At 43.5% G+C, this 26,785-nt stretch overlaps 1 protein-coding gene across 8 annotated transcripts in view; it reads right to left on the bottom strand.

The window, feature by feature from the left end:
- The window catches only part of PKNOX2 (PBX/knotted 1 homeobox 2), a 456,445-nt gene that overhangs the window by 228,067 nt on the left and 201,593 nt on the right, over window positions 1-26,785 (bottom strand). For 7 of the 8 annotated variants that reach the window (XM_082200515.1, XM_082200517.1, XM_082200519.1 and 4 more), the window contains one exon: window positions 9,231-9,456. The exons of the other annotated variant lie outside the window; for it this stretch is intronic. The gene's annotated coding sequence lies outside the window, so the exon portion shown is untranslated. The remainder of the gene's footprint in view (window positions 1-9,230; window positions 9,457-26,785) is intronic. 8 annotated transcript variants of the gene reach the window in all.

Here is a 26,785-nt window from a genome sequence, read left to right as displayed (position 1 = left end):
GGAATCCGTTCCGGAAGTCCGTTCAATTTCCAAAACGTTCAGAAACCAAAGTGCGGCTTCTGATTGGCTGCAGGAAGCTGCTGCAGCCAATCAGAAGCCGTGGAAGCCCCGTCGGATGTTCGGCTTCCAAAAGAAGGTTTGAAAACCAGAACACTAACTTCCAGTTTTTGTTCATTCAGGAGCCGGAATGTTTGACTCCCAAGGCGTCCGGGAGCCAAGGTACAACTGTACATAAAACCATACAGTAAATAAAAAATAAAAAATCAGAGACCAACTAACAGTGTAGTATAGTGTTTAGAGCATCAGACTAGGGGCTGGGAGAACAGGGTTCAAATCCCCAGTCAGTTATGAAGCTCATTGGATGAGCTCCTTGGAGAAATTGGGGGGGGGGTATAAATGCTATCAGTCTATCAGTCACAGAAGGGTCTTAATTGCCAGTTTATGAATTTTGCCAACCTGGGTGACAACCAACAACACACTTGCTGATGTGGTCAAGAAAGGGGTGTAAGGGTTCAGGCCATCCCTATGGTACCCTGGACCAAAGCTGTTCAGGACTCTGTAAATTATCACAAGGGTCTTAAACCTGGCTTGATGCAGCCAATGCAGATGTTTCACCAAAGTCTCCTGTCTCATAATTTAACCTATTGGCTTGGGCTCTGCTCTCTGGAGCAACAGAAAGCAAATTTGCTGTGCTATCTATGCCCTCCAAATATCTGAACAGATAACGATCTGTTATCGTTAGAATTCCTGCTCCGTGATTGCAGTCATGGGATTGTTGTCCATCACATGACGGTGTATGTTTTGACTCCACAGAGTGGGAAATGACGGAAACAGGGTGTTTGTGTTACTGTGTTCCGTGAAGTAGGACTATTGTCCTTTGTTCTTTCTCTTTGCTGTCTGATGCTAGAGAGAGAGGGAGCCATGTTGCAGTGCTCCGTGGGTGTTTGTATGTATAAAGGTAAAGGTAAAGGGACCCCTGACTATTAGGTCCAGTCATGTCCGACTCTGGGGTTGCGGTGCTCATCTCGCTTTACTGGCCAAGGGAGCCGGTGTACAGCTTTCGGGTCATGTGGGCAGCATGACTAAGCCGCTTCTGGAGAACCAGAGCAGTGCACGGAAACACTGTTTACCTTCCTGCCGGAGCGGTACCTATTTATCTACTTGCACTTTGACGTGCTTTCGAACTGCTAGGTTGGCAGGAGCAGGGGCCGAGCAACGGGAGCTCACCCCGTCGTGGGGATTCGAGCCGCCAACTTTCTGATCGGCAAGCCCGAGGCTCTGTGGTTTAACCCACAGTGCCACCCGCTAAACATAGATTAGCCAAAATGCTGAGTTGCTGAGGTCTGTTACACAAGCTGCGAAGACTCTGCGGATCCCTAAGTGTGCCGGTGTCTGTTGGCATTGATCACTGTGATGTTCAGGCAGAAGAAAGCTTTTGAAGCTCCCAAATGTTTGACCAGGAGGGAGAGAACATGCCAGTCGGGCATGTGTCTCTGTCAGGGTCCTACCCGAGTGTAGGACAAGCTCCTGACATTTATATTGCCTCTTAATGATGTCTCCTCCAGTGGAAGATACCCAACTCCTTCTTAGAAGACAGTCTTTCCTGTTTGAGAAACTGGGTTTGGGGGATGTGTTTTTGGGATACCTCTTGCTACACCCCACATATGCCCCAAAAGGGAAATACGCCTTCAGCTTCAGACCTACTATTTTATACATAATCCCACTGATGAAAATTTTATCATTTGATTTACTAAGCTACTAAAACTTAAACCACCAGTCAACTAAGTTTACTTGTAATGCCCCATATATTGTGTGCAGTGATGCCGACTTCGCACAAATGGATTTTTTTCTTCTCCTTTTTGCTAAGCTACAGGAGCAATGTGAGGAAGGGAGGATGTGGCTGGGATAGGGAAGGATTGACTTTCCCTCCCTACATGTTGTGATCTTAATACCACCACCCCTTGCTGCAGTTGCTATTAATCTAAGGAAAAGAAAGACATGTAGCCGCGTGGATTAAGTGCAATGTACAGTTTCACCCTGGGACACGGGTGGCGCTGTGGGTTAATCCACAAAGCCCAGGACTTGCCGATCAGAAGGTCGGCAGTTTGAATCCCTGCAACGGGGTGAGCTCCCGTTGCTTGGTCCCTGCTCCTGCCAACCTAGCAGTTTGAAAGCATGTCAAAGTACAAGTAGATAAATAGGTACCACTCTGGCGGGAAGGTAAACGGTGTTTCCGTGCACTGCTCTGGTTCGCCAGAAGCAGCTTAGTCATGCTGGCCACATGACCTGGAAGCTGTACGCCGGCTCCCTTGGCCAGTAAAGTGAGATGAGCGCCACAACCCCAGAGTCGGTCACCACTGGACCTAATGGTCACGGGTCCCTTTACCTTTACCTTACAGTTTCACCCTAAGGTTTCTTTAATCTGGTGACAGCTCTGTTTCATTCTTCTTGATTCTCTCTTTTCTGTTTGCTGCCTCTCTTCCTGTTTTATTTTGATGAGTTATTTTCTGAACTTGCAAGATATCCCCCTCCCTCTCTTTGCTTTCCATGAAATGCAATGGAACTCCTGCTAGCTCAAGTGTTTTTTGTATGAGGTCTCCTGTTGTCACTGGAAATGATAAGCATTTTTGCTCTCTCCCTGATTTTTCCTGCATCATCAACAACTATTTGTTCCAAGTATGCTAAATATTCTGATTAAATGTCAGGTTTCAGGATTAAAGTTACCTTTGTAGCTATACATGGGGGGGGGGAGACTGCAATTCAACCCCAAAAGAGGGGGACAGTATCACTTCCCACCCCCACCCCCGGCCAAAACATTAAACTCACAAAGTACTGGGAAAATGGTATTATTTATAAAAAGTACTTGCAGTTGTCTACTGGGTATGCCCAATGCATTTGAGAATAGCACTCTTCACAAACATAAAATAAAAACATATTTTTGTTCAGGAGACAAGAAGTGACTGCTGTTTCTCTTGATGACTCGGATTAAAAGTCTCAGATGCAGGCTGTTCTGGTGGATGCGCTTGCAGGGAGAAATACAGCTTGTGAACCAAGCTCTTCCCAAAGACAGGGAGAACTTCCTGCTTCCACAATTCCAGCTGTGTTTTTTCAACTACAGGCAGTCATGGGAACAACTGCTGTGAAGCAGCAGCTGTTTCCTAAGGGGGTCTTGGTTCACACACTAAGGTTCTCCACACTAACAACAACAACAACAACAACAACAACAACAACAACAACTTATTATTTATATCCCGCCCATCTGGCTGGGTTTCCCCAGCCACTCTGGGTGGCTTCCAACAAAATATTAAAGTACAATAGTCTATTAAACATTAAAAGCTTCCCTGAACAGGGTTGCCCTCAGATGTCTTCTGAAGTCTGGTAGTTGTTTTTCTTTTTCTGGTGGGAGGGTGTTCCACAGGGTGGGTGCCACTACCGAGAAGGCCCTCTGCCTGGTTCCCTGTAACTTGGCTTCTCACAGCGAGGGAACCACCAGAAGGCCCTCGGAGCTGGACCTCAGTGTCCGGGCAGAACGATGGGGTTGGAGACGCTCCTTCAGGTATACTGGACTAAGGCCATTTAGGGCTTTAAAGGTCAGCACCAACACTTTGAATTGTGCTCAGAAATGTATGGACATCTGTGCATTGTGCAAAACTGGCCCACAACTCAAGACTTGGGGAATACCAAAAGTTGCCAAGACAAAAAGGAAATTCTCAATTGGTTTGCACAGTACACGATCCATAATCTTCTGTAGCAGGACAGGGCAAATGGGACGTCTCTGGCCCCAGTTAGCTATCTCAGCTATGCAACGGTCCATTTTTCAACCTGTCACCACTCTGTGCCTGAAGCGGATGGGAACAGAGATGAGGAGAGGAAAACTTATTTAACTCCACACAGTTTAAGAGCTTCTCTTCCCCCTCTGAGGCAAAGCTGCATTCCTGCTCTTCTAGGTAAATTACATTCCCAAAACAAGCTTTGAAACCAATTCAAGCACAAACAGGAACTTCTTTGCAACTGGATTTTCTGAAGTAGCAGCCCGTGTGGTATCACTTCAACCCCCCTGCCACCCCCTCCTGCAAGAACATCATAGTTGTGTCAGACAAATGCAATTTGGATGGTCAACGTGGGGTTAAAGGCTTGAACGACGTACAGCCTCTAAAAGTTTTGGTTTTTTTCTGCTTCTGCATTAACAAGAAGCTTTCCTCCATGTCCTGTTTACTTGACAGCAGAGATTACAAGATGGAAACACAGCCTGACCCGTCGCTAGAGTGGTTTTAAGAGCCAAAATAATGTAAACAGGCAGAATACCAGGCTGCTCTGTGCAAGCAAGAAGTTCTCTCTCAATCGACAGCTATTTTTGGTTCCAGCTGTTTTCACTGGTTACAATTTAGAGACACCCCACTTCAATTTGGGTGTGTGAGAATTAGGAAGAAATGGTCAACAAATCTTCAGGGCAGATTTTTTTTTTTAAATACGGAAAGCAAATCAGCAAGTGTGTAGGAAAGCCACTGTCAGATTCTTCCATCATGTAACCCAGATTGTGGATCCACCATCAGCAGCGATTGAGGAATTCTGTCTTTGCAAATCTGAATACGATCGGCTCTGATCCATATCTTCCAGGGATTTCACATTTCTCTGAACGTTATATAGAATTTACCAACTCAAGAAGCACATCAAAATGCATTTATAAATACAAATTTTGAGAAAAAATACATCTAGAAAAGTGCATTTTTGGAGAAAATATGTTTAAAATGCATATTTAAAGACTTATGCACATTTTTTCATTGCTTTCTAAATTGGAGATTGATGAGGAAATGGGATAATAATAATAATAATAATAATAATAATAATAATAATAATAATTTATTATTTATACCCCACCCATCTGGCTGGATTTCCCCAGCCACTCTGGGCGGCTTCCAAAAGAATATTAAAATACTGTGATACATCAATGAACATCTAAGAGAAGATACATCTAAGAGAAGACATGTAAAGGTGACACAGACTGGAAACAGAGTGACTCATTCATCCCTTGGTAAGTTTCTTGTGGTGTTCTGAATACGGATGGGGAGAAATTCGATTCAGTTCACAGTTACAGGCAAACCTAACCCAATTCACACTTTCTGAAACAATATATGGACTTCAACACAGCCATCCTCGTCATCGTGCGATGCAGTACTCCAGCCAAAAATGTATGATATAAAACGGAATTGCTTTGCAAAATTCCCACTAAAATGTTGCTGAATTTTCACAATGACTTTTTTAAAAAAAAGAAATAAAAATAATCATCATAATTACAAACTGATGTGGGAAGGCGGAAAAATGTATCTCAAATATTACCTCCTTCCCTACAAACCTTCTAGGGTGCTAAGATCAGCAAAGGGGGCCTCTCTTGGTAATTCCTCTGGACAGTTATCCAAACTGACAGATTGGTTAAATGCTAGACATTTAATCAGTTCAACCATCTTTAACTGATTGATAGCCTTCTATCAATCCAAGTCCATAAAATCACACCTATTAGTACAGGGTCACAGGACCATCTGAGACCATTGCATCAGTATTTTTTTCTAGTATGCGTGCTTGTGGCGTTTGCCTCCTAGGTGGGTCATAAGGACAGGGTTAAATGAGTGTGAAGTGATTGGCCAGTGGGAACCCAAGGGAAGGAGTTAGAGTTAGAGTTGGTGCTGTTCGAAAGTCAGTTGAGAGTTGGGAGGTAGAGAAGGAAGAGGGAGGATAAGTCTGTGGGTTGGTCGAGTTGTGTTGTGAGAGAGTGAGAGGAACTGTTAGGTGGAGTCTGATAGATAGTTGGGATAATCAGTTTGAAGTTGTTAGGAACGTATAGGTCAGTAAAGAAACTAAGATTAAGAAACTGACAAGAAAAATTAACTGAAACCATAAACTTGTTCATGCTTATAAAATAAACTTGATTATTTGTTAATGTTAACAACTGTCTGGACTCCATGTGTACCCGAGAGAAATGGGTTGGTGGCAGTGAGGAGGCAATCACAGTGGTGGCACAGGGTTCAATAGACCATCAAACATCCAGGGACCCTGTGTGATCCCCACAGTGCTGCTCTGACATAGGCTGAGTCAGTCATCTATGAGTTCCCCAGCAAGCTGAGATCCGATCGTCTAGCCCTGCACCATCACACTTGTAGGCTTTCAGACCTTTGTGGAAGGCCTGTCTCTGTCTCAGTATATGGCAAATATCTTTGATCCCATACATTCTGCCCACAATGTCACAGGTGGTGGAAGTCAATGCAGGTTGACCAATAATGGAAGCTGCCTTAGGGTCAATGGGCTGGATTAGAGGAGGCATCAAAATTGTTTCACCTGCCTATTTTTCACAAGATCCATTTGCCCTTGATCCAAAGAGAGCCTAGATTCTCTCTGTAGCTTGTAATAAATACGTTTGCATATGAGAAAGTATCTCACAGCACCATTTCTCCAGCATATGGGAGCAAGAATAGAAATACACAGTTCTGTGAATCGCCCTAAGACCTCCAGGTATATGGGGGTATATAAATTCAAGAAATAATAATAATAGTAATTTTTTCACATCAACTCTTCTACTGTTCACTGGAGTGGCAGTGATTTTTTTTAAAATAGTAGTAGTACTGTAGTAATAGTAGTAGCAGTAATAATAATAATAATAATAATAATAATAATAATAATAATAATAATAATAATATTCCCCTGCTAGCTTTGGCTTCTGCTAGTTCAGGTGTAAGAAGTACCTTCTGGAAGAAGCTGAATGCATGTTATTTACTTATTAAATAAGCACCTGCATTCTTCCCCTCCACCATAAGGTGTTCAACGTGCCTCACCATGACAATTCGGAACAACAGACATAGGAATAATATAGTGCAATAAAACAATCAATTCTTTAAAACTCTACAATAAAACGAATGCTTTCTTAAGCCATCAAGATGTATGGTGATGTTATACTATACTATCCCTCTTCCCCCACCACTGTATTTATAGCATGTTTTAATTTTTGCATTTTAAAAAGGCTCCTGTCTGTCCTGAGTCTAACAGTAATTAAACACACACACAATTCAGCACATAATTTTACATCCTGTCTGCAGATTGTTCAAGCAGAGATTGTAAGACCATAAAACTCGAAGAGGTATTCTCACAGTTTGAAAAATTGAAAGAGGACTTCACATCAGTCTCTTTATGTATATCTCCTGGTTCTTAATTAGGAGTATTCTTAACTGGGGTGCTAAAAACAGCTAAGTTGTTAGCCCAGCTACAAATGGTAAGAGCAGGGTCTTTCTGAGTTATTAGTTCAATAAAATTGGTTAATGATGGTTCTATTACATTTAACTCCTCAGCACATTAACAAAAAAATCTCAAGACAGTATTTAAAGTAGCACAAAAAGTCAAGATATTTACAAGTCACTGCCTAACCAGAAAGCAGCAGGGAGTTTTGCTCAGACAAAAGCATTGCGAGGTGGGGAGAAATCAGGTTGGTGTCAAGGTGTTCAACAATATGAACCTGTGCGAATTTGGGTCCATGGTACCTGAAGGACCACCTGAGCCATCATATCCCAGCTCAGTCGCTGAAATCATCTGTAGAAGCACCATTGTCCCTAGTGGTACAGAAGTCTGAGAGGCCACAGCTAGAAGCCAGGCTTTGAGTGTTGCATGTTCCAATCTTTCAGCAGAAACACAGCAGCCATCCTTGCTTTTGGCTTCCCCATGTCTTTTGGCAGAACTTTAGATGCCAGCAGGCTTTTTGCAGCTGTTTAATTTTTATTGTTATTATTTTAATGGCTATTTGCAGAGTTTTGCATCTCGCTTTCAGGCCGAGGGAGACGGCATTTGTCCACAGACAGCTTTCCAGGTCATGTGGCCAGCATGACTAAACCACTTCTGGCGCAACAGAAACCAGAGAGCATGGAAACACAATTTACCTTCCCGTCACAGCGGTACCTATTTATCTACTTGCACTGGCGTGCTTTCAAACTGCTAGGTTGGCAGGAGCTGGGACTGAGCAACGGGAGCTCACCCCGTCATGGGGATTTGAACCGCCAACCTTCTGATTGGCAAGCCCAAGAGGCTCAGTGGTTTAGACCACAGCGCACCTGCGTCCCTGGTTGTTGCCAATGCTAGTCCTACTCAGAGTAAAGCCAGTGAAGTTAACGGACATGACTAACTTAGGTTTATTCTTTTCTACTTTGAGTAGAACTTAGTTGGATATAACCCTATGTCCTGCTTTCTTGCCTAACAACATGTTATGTGTTATAGATACCATGACAAATCATAGCTAGGTCGCCTTTCCCTAAGCCAGACCCTACCTCAAGGAGAGGAATATTAAGCAGATGGTACTGCTTCTTCAGAAGGGACGTGGATGGCGCTGTGGGTTAAACCACAGAGCCTAGGACTTGCTGATCAGAAGATTGGCGGTTCGAATCCCCGCAATAGGGTGAGCTCCCGTTGCTCGGTCCCAGCTCCTGCCAACCTAGCAGTTCGAAAGCACGTCAAAGTGCAAGTAGATAAATAGGTACCACTCCAGCAGGAAGGTAAACGGCGTTTCCGTGCGCTGCTCTGGTTCGCCAGAAGCGGCTTAGTCATGCTGGCCACATGATCGGGAAGTGGTACGCCGGCTGCCTCGGCCAATAAAGCGAGATGAGTGCTGCAACCCCAGAGTCGGCCACAACTGGTCAGGGGTCCCTTTACCTTTACCTTTACTGCTTCTTCAAGCAGGTATTCATTCATTCATTCATTCATTCATTGTACTCATAGCATATCCTTCATCAATTGAACCACAGAAGGTTGCTACTATTCCTCCTCAACACTGAACACAGTGAGCATCCCCTCGCCACACACACTTTTTACGACTTGCTTCATTGCCATCTCACCTCACGCAATCCCTATTCAAGTTTTATGTCTACTTGCATTCAGAAAACGCTTGGAGGAGAAGGAGAGCTGTGCACATCACTCATGCTCTCCGTGTCACCAGCGGCCCCACTTCCAGGAGATTCACGGTGAGTTCAGCTGAGATCAGGGAGCAGTCAGGGGACACAGACAGCTGGAACCCTTGCTTTTAGCATTATACGGAAAAATAATCATAAATTTCATGAACGCAACTCCTTTTGGGAAAATGAGTGGTATAATTGATATAGTAAATATAATTGATTCATATAGCTTGGTATGCTAAGCTTGGGAAAGTTCATCTGAACAGAATAACTATTAAATGCTTTCTTGAGTCAATTGAAAATCCATACCTAGAGAGTACTTTTTAATGGGTTCTTCTCCAGCTGGCAAGAGGTAGCATGTGCGGTCCCTCAGCACTCTGCTGTGGTCCGGATGCTGTTCAACGTGTTCAGTGATGAAAATGTAGAGAGAAGTCCCATGAAGTTTGAAAAGTTTGACAATGCTGGTTCGGACGGAGGACAGTTGGATTGGCAATGATTAGAACTCAAGCCAAGCTTCATCAGTGGGCAAACTGATCTGAAAAACATCAAGATAGCAATTAAAGGTTTACAATGGAGAAGGAGGAGGAGGAGGAGGAGGAGGACTAAATAAATATAGTGGAGGAAATAATAGTTCAAATATATTCCTACGGCAATGATTAGTGAATGTAAATTTGACCATTTGAAGGCTTTATTTCTGATTCTTATAGAAATGTTGTATTATCTCACTACATACCCACAGAGCCTATGAGCTGCCCCCTTGGCAGGCCCATGTAGAGCTTACCTGAGTCCCAAGACGGGGCTCTTGTTAGCCAGTTTAGCCTTCCAAAGTCTTGGACAAGTGTACCTGGTTGCTCACCCCCCTGTATGGGCCGGCTCCTTGGCCATGTGGTGGTGAGGTCGGTTACTTTTCTCTCTTAAGAAATACACAGCGCTGTAGGAGGAAGTTGGAAAACAGATATTGTCTTCCACTTCTTCTTTCAGCTCTATGTGCTTTTCAAGGCTCAGATTAATTCTACTGGATCAAACTTTTACCCAAGGCCACTGGGAAAGCGAAGTTTTCACTCTCTGTTGGGGGGCAGTTGAACTGGGGAACAGGTGAGAGAAGTGATCAGAGGTGGAAGGTTTCCTCAAAAATCTGAATGTGCCCATAGGCCTTGGCTATCCCTACTGACTCAGACTACTGATTCAGAAGAAGCCCCCGAAGACATTATTATATTAAGATAATTATGGCCTTTCACATAATAAATGTATTGGTGCTGACCTTTAAAGCCCTAAACAGGCTCGGCCCAGTATACCTGGAGGAGCGTCTCCACCCCCATCATTCATCCCAGTTACTGAGGTCCTTCTGGCCATGGCTGTCAACGTTTCCCTTTTTTAAAGAGAAATTCCCTTATTCCGAATAGGATTCCTCGCAAGAAAATGGGAAAGTTGACAGCTATGCTTCTGGCAGTTCCCTCCCTGTGAGAAGTGAGGTTACAGGGAACCAAGCAGAGGGCCTTCTCGGTAGTGATGCCCGCCCTGTGGAACGCCCTCCCTCAGATGTCAAGGAAATAAACATCTATTTGGCTTTAGAAGGCACCTGAAGACAGGGAGGTTTTTAATGTTTGAGGTTTTATTGTTTTTCAATATTTTATTGGAAGCCGTCCACAGCAGATGGGCAACATCATTATGTCTCAGGCAATAGCTTCTTCACTACAGCCTTTAAGTTTCATTCTCACTGCACCCATAGCCTCCAACATTCTCTGATGGAAATTGGGACGTCCTTAGGAAAAGCGGGACATTCCAGGGTCAAATCAAACTGGGACAGCTTCTGTAAATCCAGGACTGTCCCTGGAAAATAGGGACACTTGGAGGGTCTGCTGCTCTTCCCATATTTTTCTCTCACACTGCATTTGGGTTGCATCCATACCCTACATTTAAAGCACTCTCATAGAACTGCATGTAGCCAGAGCTTCCGACACAGAATCACTGGAACTGTAGTTTGTGGAATACTCTTCCGGGGGTGGCTCACCTGGGGCCTTCGTTGATTATCTTCAGGCGCCAGGCAAAAAACCCATTCCACGTCTCCCACGATTTCATTGGGGAGATGTTGTTTTTGTTTGTTACTAGGTTATGCATTAAGGGACGCGGGTGGCTCTGTGGGTTAAACCACAGAGCCTAGGGCTTGCCGATCAGAAGGTCACGGTCCAAATCCCCGTGACGGGGTGAGCTCCCATTGCTTGGTCCGTGCTCCTGCCAACCTAGCAGTTCAAAAGCACATCAAAGTGCAAGTAGATAAATAGGTACTGCTCCAGCGGGAAGGTAAACAGCGTTTCCTTGCGGTGCTCTGGTTTGCCAGAAGTGGCTTAGTCATGCTGCCCACATGACCCGGAAGCTGTACGCCGGCTCCCTTGGTCAATAAAGCGAGGTGAGCGCTACAAGCCCAGAGTCGTCCACAACTGGACTTAACGGTCAGGGGTCCCTTTACCTTTATGTTATGTATTTTTCTGAGGTTTTTTTATTGTAAACTGCCCTGTGATCTTCGGATGAAGATTGTTATGGAAATTAAGTAAATTATGATGATGATGATTATAGTAACAACAATCATTTACGAAGGCTTCTGAGAGTTGTTTAGAGACCCCCCCACTCCCCCCACAGAGCTACAGTTTCCAAAATTTCTTATCTAACCATCCCTCTTCCCAGGGAACTCGGAGAATTGAAACTCTGTAAGGGGTACAGGGATCTGGCAACTCAGCCCCCATAGTAAACTACAGTTCCCAGGATTCTGTGAGGGGTAATAAAGTGGTACAAGAATGCTTTAAATGTTTGGTGTGGATGTGGCCTTGGCCTACTCTCCTTGAAAGGTGGAAGAGCATCATCTCACCTTGGAAGCAATGGAGGGGTACAAGTAAGTCAGGAGTTACACATATCAAAGCCATAGTTTAAAATCTGCATTGGGAATATGGCAATTATCTGCTCTCACCACATTTCTCAGCCCTGACTGAGGTTTAATTAAAACCAAGTTAAACACACACACACACACACACACAATCTCTATTTCAGATATCACCCGACTGCATACCGTTCCTATTTTGAAAAGGGGAAATAAAGCTTTTATCACAGAGTTTTTAATTTACTGAGAGAGCCTTCCAGTTCAGCTGGATATTATTCGCTCATAATATTTCCTTTAAAGAAATATATATATAAATTAGCTAATCCCCCATAATCTCCTTGAGTTGCACCTAAAACACAGTTTCTTCCAAGTGACCTTTTTGAGAAAGGCTGTTTCTATGGCAACGGCATTGTTCGATTCAGTCAGGAGGAAAAAAATTCCGGTATGGAGGGGGGGGGGAGAAACACACTTAATTTTGCTGCTTTTGATGCCACATTTAATGCTGACAACATGCCAATGAGGCCAAACCATACCCTCTTCTGTGTTTTCGGAGCCATTTTGGATGGAAAAGCAATGACCCAGCGCAGAAAATGTCGATCTCCCTCCACATTTTACAGGTGTGTGTGGGGAGACCTGTGTGTTTAACAGAGGGGGCCATTATTACTACTCAAACTGACCTCTTGCATAAGACAGCTCATAAAAAACTCAAGCTGTAATTATTGAGGTAAGGCGATAACTTTTGGTTCAACTACTGCAGATCTCTGGGGACAAAATCAGAGAATGTATAAATACACAGGGTTTTCCGGCATACCCAGGCAAACTTTATTGCTCACAGCCAAAGGCCACCACAATCCAATATAGTTTTCCACTACTCTGGGAATTTGGTTCTTCGTGTGTGTGTGTGTGTGTGTGTGTGTGTGTGTGTGTTCAGAACCACATTTTCTTAGGTAGCAGGCAAAGCTTAATGATCTGGTCTCACTTTCCTTTTGCTCAAAAACTGAAAGGGAAACCAAGTCAGAATGGCCTTGAGATTCCAAACCCTTGTACTGCTCTCATTATCAGTATTTTCCAGGGTTTCCATCACCTACCTAAATATCCTGCTGCACAGGAACACTTGAAAGATTGAATATACAGCATTATCTTTCAGTAGACGATGGAGAGTTTGGGGGAATTTTGCAAATTTTAAGGATTTGGGGGATTCTAGTGTTAACTGATCTGACCTGCACCTTCCAAACTAATGTGCAGATCAGAATGTATTGAATCCTTCAGTTTCTGCACGTCTCTGAATTTTGCAATGCAGTTCTCAGAACACAGGATGTCCCAATATGCATATTTTAGGGTAAATTACATTTGAAATGCCTGCACCGATATAAATTCAGAGATCTTCATTTTGAAAAACTGCAGATTAATGCAGGAACAGACATAGAAACAAACACCTTGGAAGTGACACCTTGCCTAGTACTGCAAAGCTCTGCCACTCTGCCTACAGATTCCTCTGGCTCCACCAACTGGGAAGCAATTGCAGTGCTATGGTAGCTGCATGAGAACAGTCTTGTAGCAAGCAGAAAGCAGGCCACAACTGAAATAAACTCTTATTTCTACTAACCTTAACCTCCGTTTTATCTTGGCTAGAAAGACGAGAGAGGGAGGGAGGCTGGGTCTACAAGTGAGGCAGAAAAAGGTGGAAGAGCAGACTGCAACACCTCAAAGTGCAGGAAAGTTTGTGGGGTACACCGTTTTGAGCACCCCCATGTGAAAGAAATCCCTTGCACACAGAGGAAACTTCGATTCAGCTTTAAACAGTTGTGTTTTCAAATGGCCTCCACCTTTCCGCTGATGGAAATCACCTAGATCAGCAGCTAGGGATATATATATATCCCTGTTTGCAAACCGATTAAAGCTAACCACATCACGGACAGGCTGATATAGCATGTTGTGACTAACTGCATGTATAAAGTAATTTCTCTCTCTTTTTTAAAGTATTTATATTTTTCAGGTTTATACAATTCATTGATTTTACAATCATTTTGACATTTCAAAACTTGACTTCCTTCCCCCTCTTCCTGCCGTTCCTTAAATTTATTTTTAATATCTTCTTCATATCCTAATTAACTTAATTTGCTCATTTATTCATCTTCTGTAAATATACACTCTTATGAAACTGTAGGTTATTACAATAATCCTGTCAATGTTTTTATCTGTTTACAATTTATCTGTGAATATTCACTAAACCATTTCCATTCTTTCATAAAAAGTTTGCTATCTTGATTTCTTATTCTTCTGGTAAGTTCCACCATTTCTGCATATTCCATACGTTTTTGTATCCATTCTTCCTTTGCTGGGACTACTTCTTCTTTCCATTGTTGGGCAAGTAACATTCTTGCCCCTGTAGTCTCATACATGAATAAATTTCTATACAGTGTGGGTAGTTCTGTATGTAGAAAGTAATCTCTAAGCCGAGAGGTCACCCCCACTGCCACAACCACACAGAAATGGGGAAAAATGAGGAAAACTTGGCTTACCAAAAAGTAACACTCAGTTACTGTGGTGTTGTTGCTGTTGTCACATCATAGTAGGGTTGCCATATTTCAAAGAATAAAACCAGGACACCCTGAAAGCTGTTGAGCTTTTTTAAGCTATGTGGACACCAGGCCAACTTAGCATGTTGAGACAAACTTCAGGTACTTGGTTGACAGGGGTCAACCAAGTATTTCCCCATTGCCACAGCCACTCAAATATCAGAGGAAGTGAGGGAAACTTGTCTTACCAAATAGTAACATTTGGTTGCCTATTATAACTTACACAGTTTTAGTTGTCTTATACAAAGGTGACTTATAACCAAATTAAAAGCATTTTTTTTTTAAAAAAAACAAAACCCAGTAATAATTAAGCATCCAAACAACAAAGTGATAGATTAAAAAAGGTAAAGATAAAGGACCCCTGGGTGATTAAGTCCAGTCAAAGGCGATTATGGGGTTGCGGCACTCATCTTTCTATCAGGCCGAGGGAGCTAGGACGTTTGTCCACAGACAGCTTTCCGGGTCATGTGGCCAGCATAGCTAAACCGCTTCTGGTGCAACGGGACACAGTGACGGAAACCGGAGTGCAAAGAAATGCCATTTACCTTCCCACCATAGTGGTACCTATTTAACTACTTGCACTGGCGTGCTTTCGAACTGCTAGGTTGGCAGGAGCTGGGACAGAGCAACAGGAGAGTACCCCATGACGGGGATTCGAACTGCCGACCTTCTGATTGGCAAGTCTAAGAGGCTCAGAGGTTTAGACCACAGCACCACCTGCATGCCCTTTTAATACAGTGATAACAGGATCCTGGACTAGGTGAGCCACTGGCTTCGAACTATCTTCAAAGGCAGCCCCATGTATAGCACATTGCAGTAATCTAACCTGGAAGTTACCACAGCACCGATCACCAGAGCCAGGTTATCTCTAGGCAGCCTGCAAAGCTGGTGGAAAGCAATCGTGTGCAGAACAGACTGAGACCTGCTCAACCAGCTGGGGAATTATTATTATTATTATTATTATTATTAATAATAATTTATTTATACCCCATCTGGCTGGGCCTCCCCAGCCACTCTGGGCGGCTTCCAACAGAACACTAAAATACAATAACCTATTAAACATTAAAGGTTTCCCTAAACAGGACTGCATTCAGATGTCTTCTAAAAGTCTGGTAGATGTTTTTCTCTTTGACATCTGGTGGGAGGGCGTTCCACAGGGCGGGTGCCACTACCAAGAAGGCCCTCTGCCTGGTTCCCTGTAGCTTCATTTCTCACAGTGGGGGAACAGCCAGAAGGCCCGCAGCACTGGACCTCAGTGTCCGGTCAGAACGATGGGGGTGGAGACGCTCCTTCAGGTATACTGGACCGAGGCCATTTAGGGCTTTAAAAGTCAGCACCGACACTTTGAATTGTGCTCGGGAACGTACTGGGAGCCAGTGTAGGTCTTTCAAGACCAGTGTTATGTGGTCTCGGCGGCCACTCCCAGTCACCAGTCTAGCTGCCGTATTCTGGATTAGTCGTAGTTTCCGGGTCACCTTCAAAGGTAGCCCCACATAGAGTGCATTGCAGTAGTCCAAGCAAGAGATAACCAGAGCATGCACTGCTCTGGCAAGACAGTCCCCAGGCAGGTAGGGTCTCAGCCTGCATACCAGATGGAGCTGATAAACTAATATCATATCTGTCTTGTCTACGCTGAGCTTTGGTTTATTGACCCTCATCCAATCCATTCCTACGACCAGGCACACCCACCAGTTCCGTACATCCACCTTTTCATTTGAAGAACAGAGCTGTGTGTCATCAGCATACTGACGACAACACACTCCAAAGCTGTGGATGGTCCCACTCAGCAGCTTCATGCAGATTGTGTTTACAGTTTTCAGATGCTACAGAAAACCACCGCTGTGCTCTGTATGTGGTTAGAGCTACCACACACAGGACATTTTTTATGTAATGACATTTTTGGTAGTCGTCTGTCATATAACCTACTTACTTGGAGTGGGTTGGGGTGGAATAATACTCTTAGCTTCCTTACACAGCAAAGTGGAGCAATAGTCTAGCTATACACAACTTTCTTTCTGCTCCTAGATATTAACCTCTTTACGTGGTGGCTGATTGCAATTGGCAATTTTTGTCGCAGCATCGCAACAGGAGCCTCGCGTAACAGCCCCTTCTTCCTTTCGTGGAAGATAATCACCATGACTAAATATGACCTATATTTTTCCTCCCCTTCCAAATATTCACCCTTGAGAGAATGCTGAACCAAAATGCATGTTGCTCCATTGGACTTTGTTTAGCAAATAAATTCCAATTGCTTTCCCTAGGGAGACTTTCCCTTTCGAACTTGGCCAGCAATGGTTTCAGTTTTTTATTGGGGTAATATCAGAAGATTAAGCAGCTCTCATCCTGAATCCCATTTCTATCACACACCCACACCCACACAATCTCTCTCTCTCTCTCTCTTTCTCTCTCTCCCCACATACGCTATTTCTAGGCAGGAGTAAGGAATTTGTTAAAATCCTGAACGCCACATCATGAGCTGTAGGAAATCCATCTTATTTGCATATTTTAGCTGCATGTAATCAACATAATTTGGATATCATTTTCACGGAAAGGTGGCAGATGATAGCTGGTGGACACCTCACAATTGTTCTACAAAATTCATTCTGTGAAATTGCGGTGAACCCATTTGAGCCCCTGACATCCCCATGGAAGCTACTGCTATTTTTATTTATTATAATTGCTAGTCGTTTATTAATCACCTTCCACACAAGCATCTCAACTGCACAATAAAACAGCTAAAAACTGTTAAAGGAACACAAAAAAATCAGATCTGTTTCAAACACACAGAGACACTACAAAATACACACCCTTGGCAGAGATCCCTTCACTCAGCTGGGAAAGCCTTTTGCAGGGGTCAGCAAACTTTTTCAGCAGGGGCCAGTCCATTGTCCTGCAGACCTTGTGGGGGGCCGGACTATATTTTTTGGGGGGAAATGAACAAATTCCTATGCCCCACAAATAACCCAGAGATGCATTTAAAATAAAAGGACATGTTATACTCATGTAAAAACACTCTGATTCCAGGACCGTCCGCAGGCCAGATTTAGAAGGCAATTGGGCCGGATTCGGCCCCCGGGCCTTAGTTTGCCTGCCCATGGCCTTTTGGAACAAAAATGTCTTCAGTTGCTTATGGAAAGTTCAGATTGCGGGCCCCAGTCATACATTGGCAGGAATGCTATTCCAGAGAACAGGGGCTGCACTAAGTTGGTAGAGCATGAGATTCTTAATTCCAGGGTTGTGTGTTCAGTCAACCACTTTTGGCAAAAAACGGCTGCGTAGCAGAGGGTTGGATTAGATGACCCTCATGGCTCCTTCCAGCTATGATTCTAAGAAAGCCCTCCTCTGAGTTACTATGCAACTTGCTGGAGAAGTCCTCCTGCAGACCCAATAGTGACCTAGTGGGCCCGTAAGCAGTCTCTCGTGTAACCTGGTCTTGAGCTGTATAGGGCCTTTAGTACCAAGACTATTTATACACTGCTTAATAACCAACATTTCTTACCGGTGTATGCAGAGATTACACAAAGCACACAGAGGATAATGATCAATTAAAATGAATCAGGAAAACAGAAAGCTTATTTACAGTTCCTGCTGAAATAGAAAGGTCTTCGCCAAGTGCCTGAAGTTCAACAGAGAGGGCATCTCTCTGACCTCTGGCAAGAGGAAGTTTCACAAAACTGGACCCACAATACCAACTTCTGGGGAATACAAACTGTGGATCTGAGCCATAGTGGATCACTAACAGATCACCCTAAGGATCTCAGTGATAGGGCAGGGATATAAGGAATGGACCGGTCCATAAGGTATCCTAGACCCAAGTTGTTAAAGGTCTCATTAATTTATACAAGAACTTTAAACTTGGCATGGTAACATAAGGGCAACATATCTGTTTCTTAGCATCTGACACATATTATAGTTTCACTCCTATGAGAGTAGCTGAATATATAAACTGCTTTGACAGTTAAGATTTCTGTAGACCAGGGGTCAGCAACCCGTGACTCCGGAGCCGCATGTGGCTCTTTTACACCTTTGCCGCGACTCCGGGGCAGATACTAGCGAGGGGTGGAGGCGCATTGTGCGCCCCGACACTCCCCACTGTGGCGGGCGCTGTACTGGCTGTGACGTCACATGGGGGCGGTGCGTGCGTTAGTCACGCACCGTCCCGACGTCACCTTCCTGCCCACCCACCCGCTACATTGTAAGGGGCATGTACACTGGTCACTGCACTGAAAGGGGGCAGGTACGCTGGTCACTGTTTTGAAGGGGAGTGAAGAATACACACACAAAAAAAGGTAACTTGTTAATTTAACGTTTATTTCTATGAGGAGGAGTAATTCTGAGGGGTCAAACAAAGAAATAATAAAAAAGTGACAAAAAAGTTATTTTTATAATGACGAGTTTTGCGGCTCCCAGTTTTTTTTTTCCTTCGGAAACGGGTCCAAGTGGCTCTTTTTGTCTTAAAGGTTGCAGACCCCTGCTGTAGACGTTTCTCTCTTTCTCACACATATGTTGATAATACAATTCAAACAAATAGGCAGCATTTTATTTCTTTTAGGTGAGGCTCAGTTATAACAATTCTGCTTCAGAAAATGACAACACGGGAGGCAGCAGTTACAAGTTACTGGTCTCTGCAGCCACAGCAGGTGCTGTGATACTCTGCCAGTTTGACTTCACCCCTGGAGGCACACTCCATTGTCTCTCAGACAGATGGATGCCAACAACATATATTTATTTATAATCTGCCTTCTTCCCTGACAGGAGTCTCAAGGTGGCTTACAGATAGAAATAAGAACAGCTAAACACATCCACACAGATCTATTAAAACCATACAAATAATTACAATAAAAATGGCATGGAACCAGTTCTTTCATTAAAAGTAGTCAGTTCCCAAAAGCCTGACTTAAACTTTTAATCAGCTGCATGCAACACTGGTTAAGGACCTTCATGACCTATTGACACCAAACTCATGGATTCAAAAATAGGATCCAGAATCTACGATATATATTTTGGGAAGTTATTTGTCTATTTGCCATGCATTTGAACACCTCTCGTTATATGGCAACCAAATTTCGAGAGCAAGGAGTAGGTGATTTTCTATGTTTGGATGCAAGTGGGTGTCGTTTTGAATAAAGATGGTGGAGTGGATCTTTCAAAACCACACTGATTTTATTCAAATTTTGCATGATGGTTCCTGAGATCAAGTTTGGATACAACTGGGCACAGGTTTGAATCAAGATGCTAGACTTCGCCTTCCAAAACTTCATTGCTTTGGATCACTGATTTCAAAACTGCACTGATCTTTCGGTTTCTTTGAGTCCCCAAGAAACACCAGGTACAAGGGCTGCCAGTGATCTATTTGCATGTCTTACGGGAACAAACAAACAATGAAGTTGGGTATGAATGGGTGCAATCACTACCTTGCCACCCACACAGCAATTCTGAAGTAGGGAAAGCTCTTAGCAGCCAAGCAACTTCAGCAAGATTGTCGTGATTATAAAACGTAATAAAAATGAAGAGTGGGAGGAATAATCATATCTGGATGGACAAGGCACCCTTTATTTCCTTTGTCTGTGTACTGTCTTTATTTTTCAGGGACAGTTTCTGTTCCTGAAACCTGTCCGCTGCCACTGATAAATTGCTGGCCCCATTTTGACTTTCGGATTAATGCCTTGTTAAATCATTGCTCATGTGTGTCTCTAGAGCTGTCGTTCAGGATTCAGCTGTCTCTTTCAGAGACTCTATACATTAAATCTATGTATTGTTATTTATTATAGTAATTTATTTCCCACCTCCTTTCAGGGCACAAACCTTTCCAAGGCACCTCACAACAAAAAAGAAAACAATGAACACCATTGAAATAATATCAAATCATCAAACTTTTGAACTGAGCAAACTTTTTTTTTTTAAAAAAAAAAAAAACACAACAGGAATTATTCCAAAAGGGCATTGCAAAAAAAGAAAAACATTTGGTGCTCTTTGAAAAAAATGGAAGAAGAAGAAGAAGAAGAGTTTGGATTTGATATCCCGCCTTTCACTCCCTTTAAGATGTCTCAAAGCGGCTAACATTCTCCTTTCCCTTCCTCCCCCACAACAAACACTCTGTGAGGTGAGTGAGGCTGAGAGACTTCAAAGAAGTGTGACTAGCCCAAGGTCACCCAGCAGCTGCATGTGGAGGAGCAGAGACGCGAACCCGATTCACCAGATTACGAGACTACCACTCTTAACCACTACACCACACTGGCTCTCCAGGAAGGAGCAGGGACATGACAGAACTATCGGGGAAGAGAGCGATACAAGGTGTTATGTACTGAGTTGAATAGGATCCAAAATGCAGCAGTCTGATTGGTCCTAGAACAATAGGATACAGAATGCAGCAGTCTGATTGTTCCTAGAACAATAGGATCCAGAATGCAGCAGTCTGATTGGTCCTAGAACAATACAATCCAGGATGCAGCACTCTGATTGGTCCACAGGAGCCACTCAATCTAGCTCTAGGTGGAAGTGAATCCGCAACCTGATTGGCCTACAGGAGAATTCCAGAATTAGCCAATCACGTGGGGCCCATTGTGTAAATAATGTATTTAAAGCAGACATTCTGGGGGAAATTCCATTCCTCCTCACCACTATGAGCTGAATAAAGAGAATGAAATCCACTCTCAACTCCGAGTATATTTCACAAACCTGGGGCCATCACTGAAATAGCCTGTCCTTAGCATCCTGCAGTCTATTTGTACCAACTGGTGAGCCAGAGGGTCCCTTTTTATTGCACATTCATGATGATTTGTGCTAATGATGCTATTGGGGCAGTCGTTCGTGATCCTTCTTTCAATAGTATTTATGCCTGCAAAAGTTTTGGGGCAATCATACTGTTTCATTTCCAATTAGTGCATCTCCTGTAACTTACTGCTGAAATCCCATAACTTTTCATCCCACAAATGTTCTAGGGTTGTGTTTTTGACCTAGTTTTGTTGTGCTCTAGCTTCTCTAGGCAGTAATAATGGGGTAGCAGTGGAGAAGCTTCATATAACAACTAATAAAGCAGAATAAATCCGCCACCAAAAACACGTTACAGAATACAGCTGCAATAAAAGAGTTTCCTGGATAAACCTTAAAGCCGGGGTAGGCACATACGGGGGTCAGACAGTACTTCAAATGACCTGGCCCTAGACAAGGATAGCGAACCGGTGGCCCTCCAGGCAGCTGAGGAATGGAAAGGGAGATGTTTAAAAGAGCCATTCCCCCCCCTTTCAGTGCCTCTACCTTTTTGATGTATTCAAACAACAGCAGAAGTAAAGAGTAAAGAAGTGGCTGAGGAACACTGAGACAAAAAATGTGGTTTTAAACAATGGCTCAGATTTGAGTAAACACTGCGGATTTTTTAAACAAACAAAACTAGTTTTAACAAGGATAAATAGCAGAGATGGGAAGAGATTAAGGCACCTTACTCAAAACCTTTTGCCATTTCCCTCTAAGTTCTCTCCAGCCTTGCTTTACTCAAACTCCTGTCATTGTTTTAAACCACAATTGTATTATTATTATTATTATTATTATTATTATTATTATTATTATTACCCTGCCCACCTGGCTGGGTTTGCTCAGCCACTCTGGGCGGCTTACAGCATATCTAAAAACATAATAAAAACATCAAGCATTAAGAACCTCCCAACTGGGACGCGGGTGGTGCTGTGGGTTAAACCACAGAGCCTAGGACTTGTCGATCAGAAGGTCGGCGGTTTGAATCCCCACGACGGGGTGAGCTCCCATTGCTCGGTCCCTGCTCCTGCCAACCTAGCAATTCAAAAGCACATCAAAGTGCAAGTAGATAAATAGGTACCGCTCCGGTGGCAAGGTAAACGGCATTTCCATGCACTGCTCTGGTTCACCAGAAGCGGCTTAGTCATGCTGGCCACATGATCCGAAAGCTGTACGCCAGCTCCCTTGGCCAATAAAGCGAGATGAGCACCACAACCCCAGAGTGGGTCACGACTGGACCTAATGGTCAGGGGTCCCTTTACCTTTAATATAGGACTGCCTTCAGATGTCTTCCAAAAGTTGCGTAATTCTTTATCTCCTTGATATCTGAAGGGAGGGCGTTCCACTACTGCTTCTGTGCAACCTGCCTTTTATTTTGGTCCCTAAGCTGACTTCATGCAAATCCAGGATTCTGATATTACACTACAAATCACCCAGCATGAGCTGTGCAACAACAGCCTTACATTTTGATGTATGTAAGGAAGATATATTAGGACCCTCCCTATTCTTTTGGTTGTGAATTCTTTTAACTTATTTTAATACAGCTGCCCATGGACTTTATGGTGAAAGGAAGGTAAGAAATCCAATAAACAACAGCAGCATTGTGGATGCAATTTTATGGAACTCCCAGCTGAGGTTTAAACAGACTGTACAAGCTGATGACATAAGAAGAAGAAGAAGAAGAAGAATTCTGTCAGCCGTTTTAGCCGAATTCTTATTTTATAGTTTTAATTCATATTTATTTTAATTGTATTGAGTTTTTTCTTTGTACACTACTTAGAGGTGATTGCAATTAAGTGGTATGCATCTTGCCTAAATAAATAAGGAAATAAAACACATTTAGATAATTGTGGCCATATTTGCATATCCCTCCTATAAGCAGTTTCTTTATTTGCCAATAGGTGGCAAAAGTACAGAATCATGTAATTTCAAAACAAGGTCACTTAAAACAGGGGTCAGCAAATATTTTCAGCAGGGGGCTGGTCCGCTGTCCCTCAGACCTTGTGGGGGCCTGGGCTATATTTTGGAGGGGGAAATGAATGAATTCCTATGCCCCACAAATAACCCAGAGAGCACACTTTCTACTCATGTAAAAACACCAGGCAGGCCCCACAAATAACCCAGAGATGCATTTTAAATAAAAGGTCACATTCTTCTCATGTAAAAACACGTTGATTCCCAGACCATCTGCGGGCCAGATTTAGAAGGCGATTGGTCCCCGGGCCTTAGTTTGCCTACCATTGCTTTAGAAAGTACCACTATCCCTATTCAGGCTTTCATTGTTCTTGAATTAAGGCCATTGCAGGTGGGAGAGTGAGTGCATGATGCCAAGTCCTGCACTCTGAAGCATGGCCGCATCTCCTTTCATTTAAAGCTCCCAGGTTGCCCTTGTCAGTAAGAGACAATCATGTAGGAATGACTGCTGGGACGAGCACAGACAGAAGAAACACCACGGCGCATTTGGTTCAGCACAATCGGATGCCTTCATCTGCCCCGGCTGCAACAAAACATGTCTCTCAGGCCATTTCTCTACAGCCACAGCAGGCGCTGTAACTCTTTAGCGATTTCACTTCACCCCCAAAGGCACACTCCTCCATTGTCCACCAAGACAGATGACAATGACCTATGAGACAGAGTGTGTAGTTCTAAAGCAGGGAACGCCCTGTACTTATGGAAGCTTTCCACTTCAGAACTTTGCCTTCCATAAAAGGAGCCTTCCTGCGTCAGCTGCAAGGCCCAACTCACCCAACATCCTGTTTTTACAGTGTCCAGCATCTGCCTATGATGAACTATGCCGAGCTGGCTAAATTGACATACAAATTGTGGTACAAGGACAACTGTGACTTTAAGGAAGATTGGGAGCTTCTTACAAGTTACCTAAAAAGACAACAAAATGAACTGGACTGACTCCTTGGCAGGTTTTGAATAAGCACCCACAAATTTATTACGCGAACATATGATAGACAAAATAAAGATATGTACAATTTTATAATATGCAGAGAGCGATATGTGCAAAGAAATCAGAGAGGGGAGCTGAGGGAAGTCTTTGGTGGGAGGGAGAGGGAGGGATGGGGGAAGGGGGGAAATAATGTAATTGATTAAATGGACTGATAATTTGTTATGTTGAAATTGCTTAATAAAATATTTAAAAAGAGAGAGATGTTAAGTGCCACCCCAACAGGACTACTGGGTATGTTCTGACATGTTCGACCCTGTCCCTACATTATCATGATCTTGGAAAATGTGGAGTTGGGGCCACACATTTGCCAAGCACTCACTCTACTTGTGAGGCCCATCAAAGGCTATCCTGAAATATACCACCTCTGACAGTGGAGACAGAACGTAGACATTGTGGCTAGTAGCCAACACATGGAGGGCTGAAAAAAGAAGGGGGTATGTGTTCAAAGGGTGTGGGGTTTGGCGATGTGCCCCACTCCCCTTCATGAAAATGTCAACATGCATTGGAAGCCTGAAAGGGGCTAAAGTTTAAAACAAGCTGAAGAATTCTAAAATGTGGTGTTTATGGTTTATATTCAGAGGTTACATGGATGTTGGAAAGGGCAGACTAGAGAAACCTGGCCAGAAATGTTGGCTGGGAACTAGCTCGTTCTAATCCTGAGCAAAAATAAAAACAAAATCAAATAGCTGGATGTTCTGGGCTGGAGTACATATCTGTGTGTTTTGTTGTGAGAACACCATAAGTTTTGTGAGAACACCATAAATAAAGATTGTTCACTGCCAAGAAAATAAGACGTCTTCGCACCCACCCACATCCAACAGCAGAAAGCCCTCAAATATTTATTGGAGAGGAACTTGCAGGAGAGAATTGAGCAAAGAGTGGCGAGACTGATGGACACTTCACTTGTTAGGTTTCAGCTGTGTAGAAAAATAGGTTCAGCAGGCACGTGAATGCTTTAGATGTATATTGATAGGTTCATCTGGTCAACTGGGATGGGAATTTTCTCCCCAGCTAGAGACAAGGAGTAGAACCCTGAACATAGTGATGCTTTGTAATTGTCTAAAGCAGTGTTTCCCAAACTTGGGTCTCTAGTTGGTTTTGGACTACAACTCCCATCATCCCTAGCTAGCAGGACCAGTGGTCAGGGATGATGGGAAATGTAGTCCAAAAACAGCTGGAGACCCAAGTTTGGGAAACCTTGGTCTAAAGAATGAATTGGCTGGTGATGGGATGAACAGAAACTGGAGATTGGAGTCTCCTCTTTGTAAGTGAAAAAGGAAGGATACTGATTTGGGAGGAGAGGAGGCGGAACACAGAATTCTTACAGGGCAGTGCTATAATCACCCCAACTGCAAAACCAAAATGCTTGTTTACAAAGCTATTGTACTACCAACCTTACTGTATGCTTGTGAAACATGGACCACTTATAAACGCCATCTCCAACTCCTCGAAGGATTCCACCAACAGTGTTTCCAAAAAAATTTACACATCACTTGGGAAGACAGGCAAACTAATGCCAGTGTACTGGAAGAAGCAAATATCACCAGTGCCAAAGCAATGGTTCTTCAACATCAGCTTCGTTGGACTGGTCATGTTGTGCAAATGCCTGATTATCGTCTTCCAAAGCAACTACTCTATTCCGAACTTAAAAATGGAAAGTGTAATGCTAGAGGTCAACAAAAGAGGTTTAAAGATTCTCTCAAGGCAAATCTTTAAAAATGTAGTATAAACACCAACAAGTGGGAAACATTGGCCTGCGAGCGCTCCAGTTAGAGAACACCATTTACCAAAGGTGTCATGTGCTTTGAAGACGCTCAAACTCAGGATGAAAGGGAGAAACGTGCTAAGAGGAAGGCACATTTGGCAAACCCTGTGATCAACTCCTGCCTGGAAACCTATGTCCCCACTGAAGAAGGATGCTTGGATCCAGAATTGGCCTCCACAGTCACTTACGGACTCACTGTTAAGACCATGTTCATGGAAGACAATCTTACTCGGCTATGAGGGATCGCCAAAGAAGAAGAAGCAGCTTGTAGAAAAAGAGAGGGAAATTAGACCAGCCCATGCCTCCCAGGCTGCCCATCCAGCTGCAATCTAAAAGAAAGGTTTTGTTTTAAGAAGGGTCGTATCCAATATAGACTGACTCAGAATAGACCCAGTGAAAATAGTAGACCTGGCTAATTTAGCTCCATTAATTTCAATGGGTCTACTGTGAACATAAATTAGTTGCATATGACTTCACTACTTTTGAGTTTGTTTTATTTCCCATCACCCACCACCACCTTTCCTCTGAAGACACATAGGATGGCAAGGATTGTTCTTCCGTCCACCATGCTATTCTCATAACAACACTGTGAGGTAAGTTAGTCTGACAGATAGCGACAGGCCCCAGGTTAGCTAGTGATCTTCACAGCTGCGTGGGGATTTCAAGTCAAGTCTCCCTCGTTCTAAATTCTAACCACTGTGCCACAGTGTGATTTGGGGGTCTTCCTGACATTTGACTCCTGGCCACTAGTTTCAACCTGTTCTTCAAGCTGCTGTCAAAACTGACGCAAGGTTAATTTTGAGCTTCTGGGGGTTAAAAAAAAATCATTTACATTTATGTCTCCTCGTTCAACCAAAATCTCTTCATTCACTCTGGCAGCCCAGTGCAAAACTGCAAGCATATGCCTTCCCACCTTCTTCTTCTTCTTCACTCCCCCTA

Source organism: Podarcis vaucheri (assembly GCF_965113315.1).
Source record: "Podarcis vaucheri genome assembly, chromosome: 15".
Classification (NCBI taxonomy): Eukaryota; Metazoa; Chordata; class Lepidosauria; order Squamata; family Lacertidae; genus Podarcis; species Podarcis vaucheri.
The sequence above is the reverse complement of the archived record's forward strand: the minus strand, read 5'-3'. Positions and strand labels throughout refer to the sequence as shown.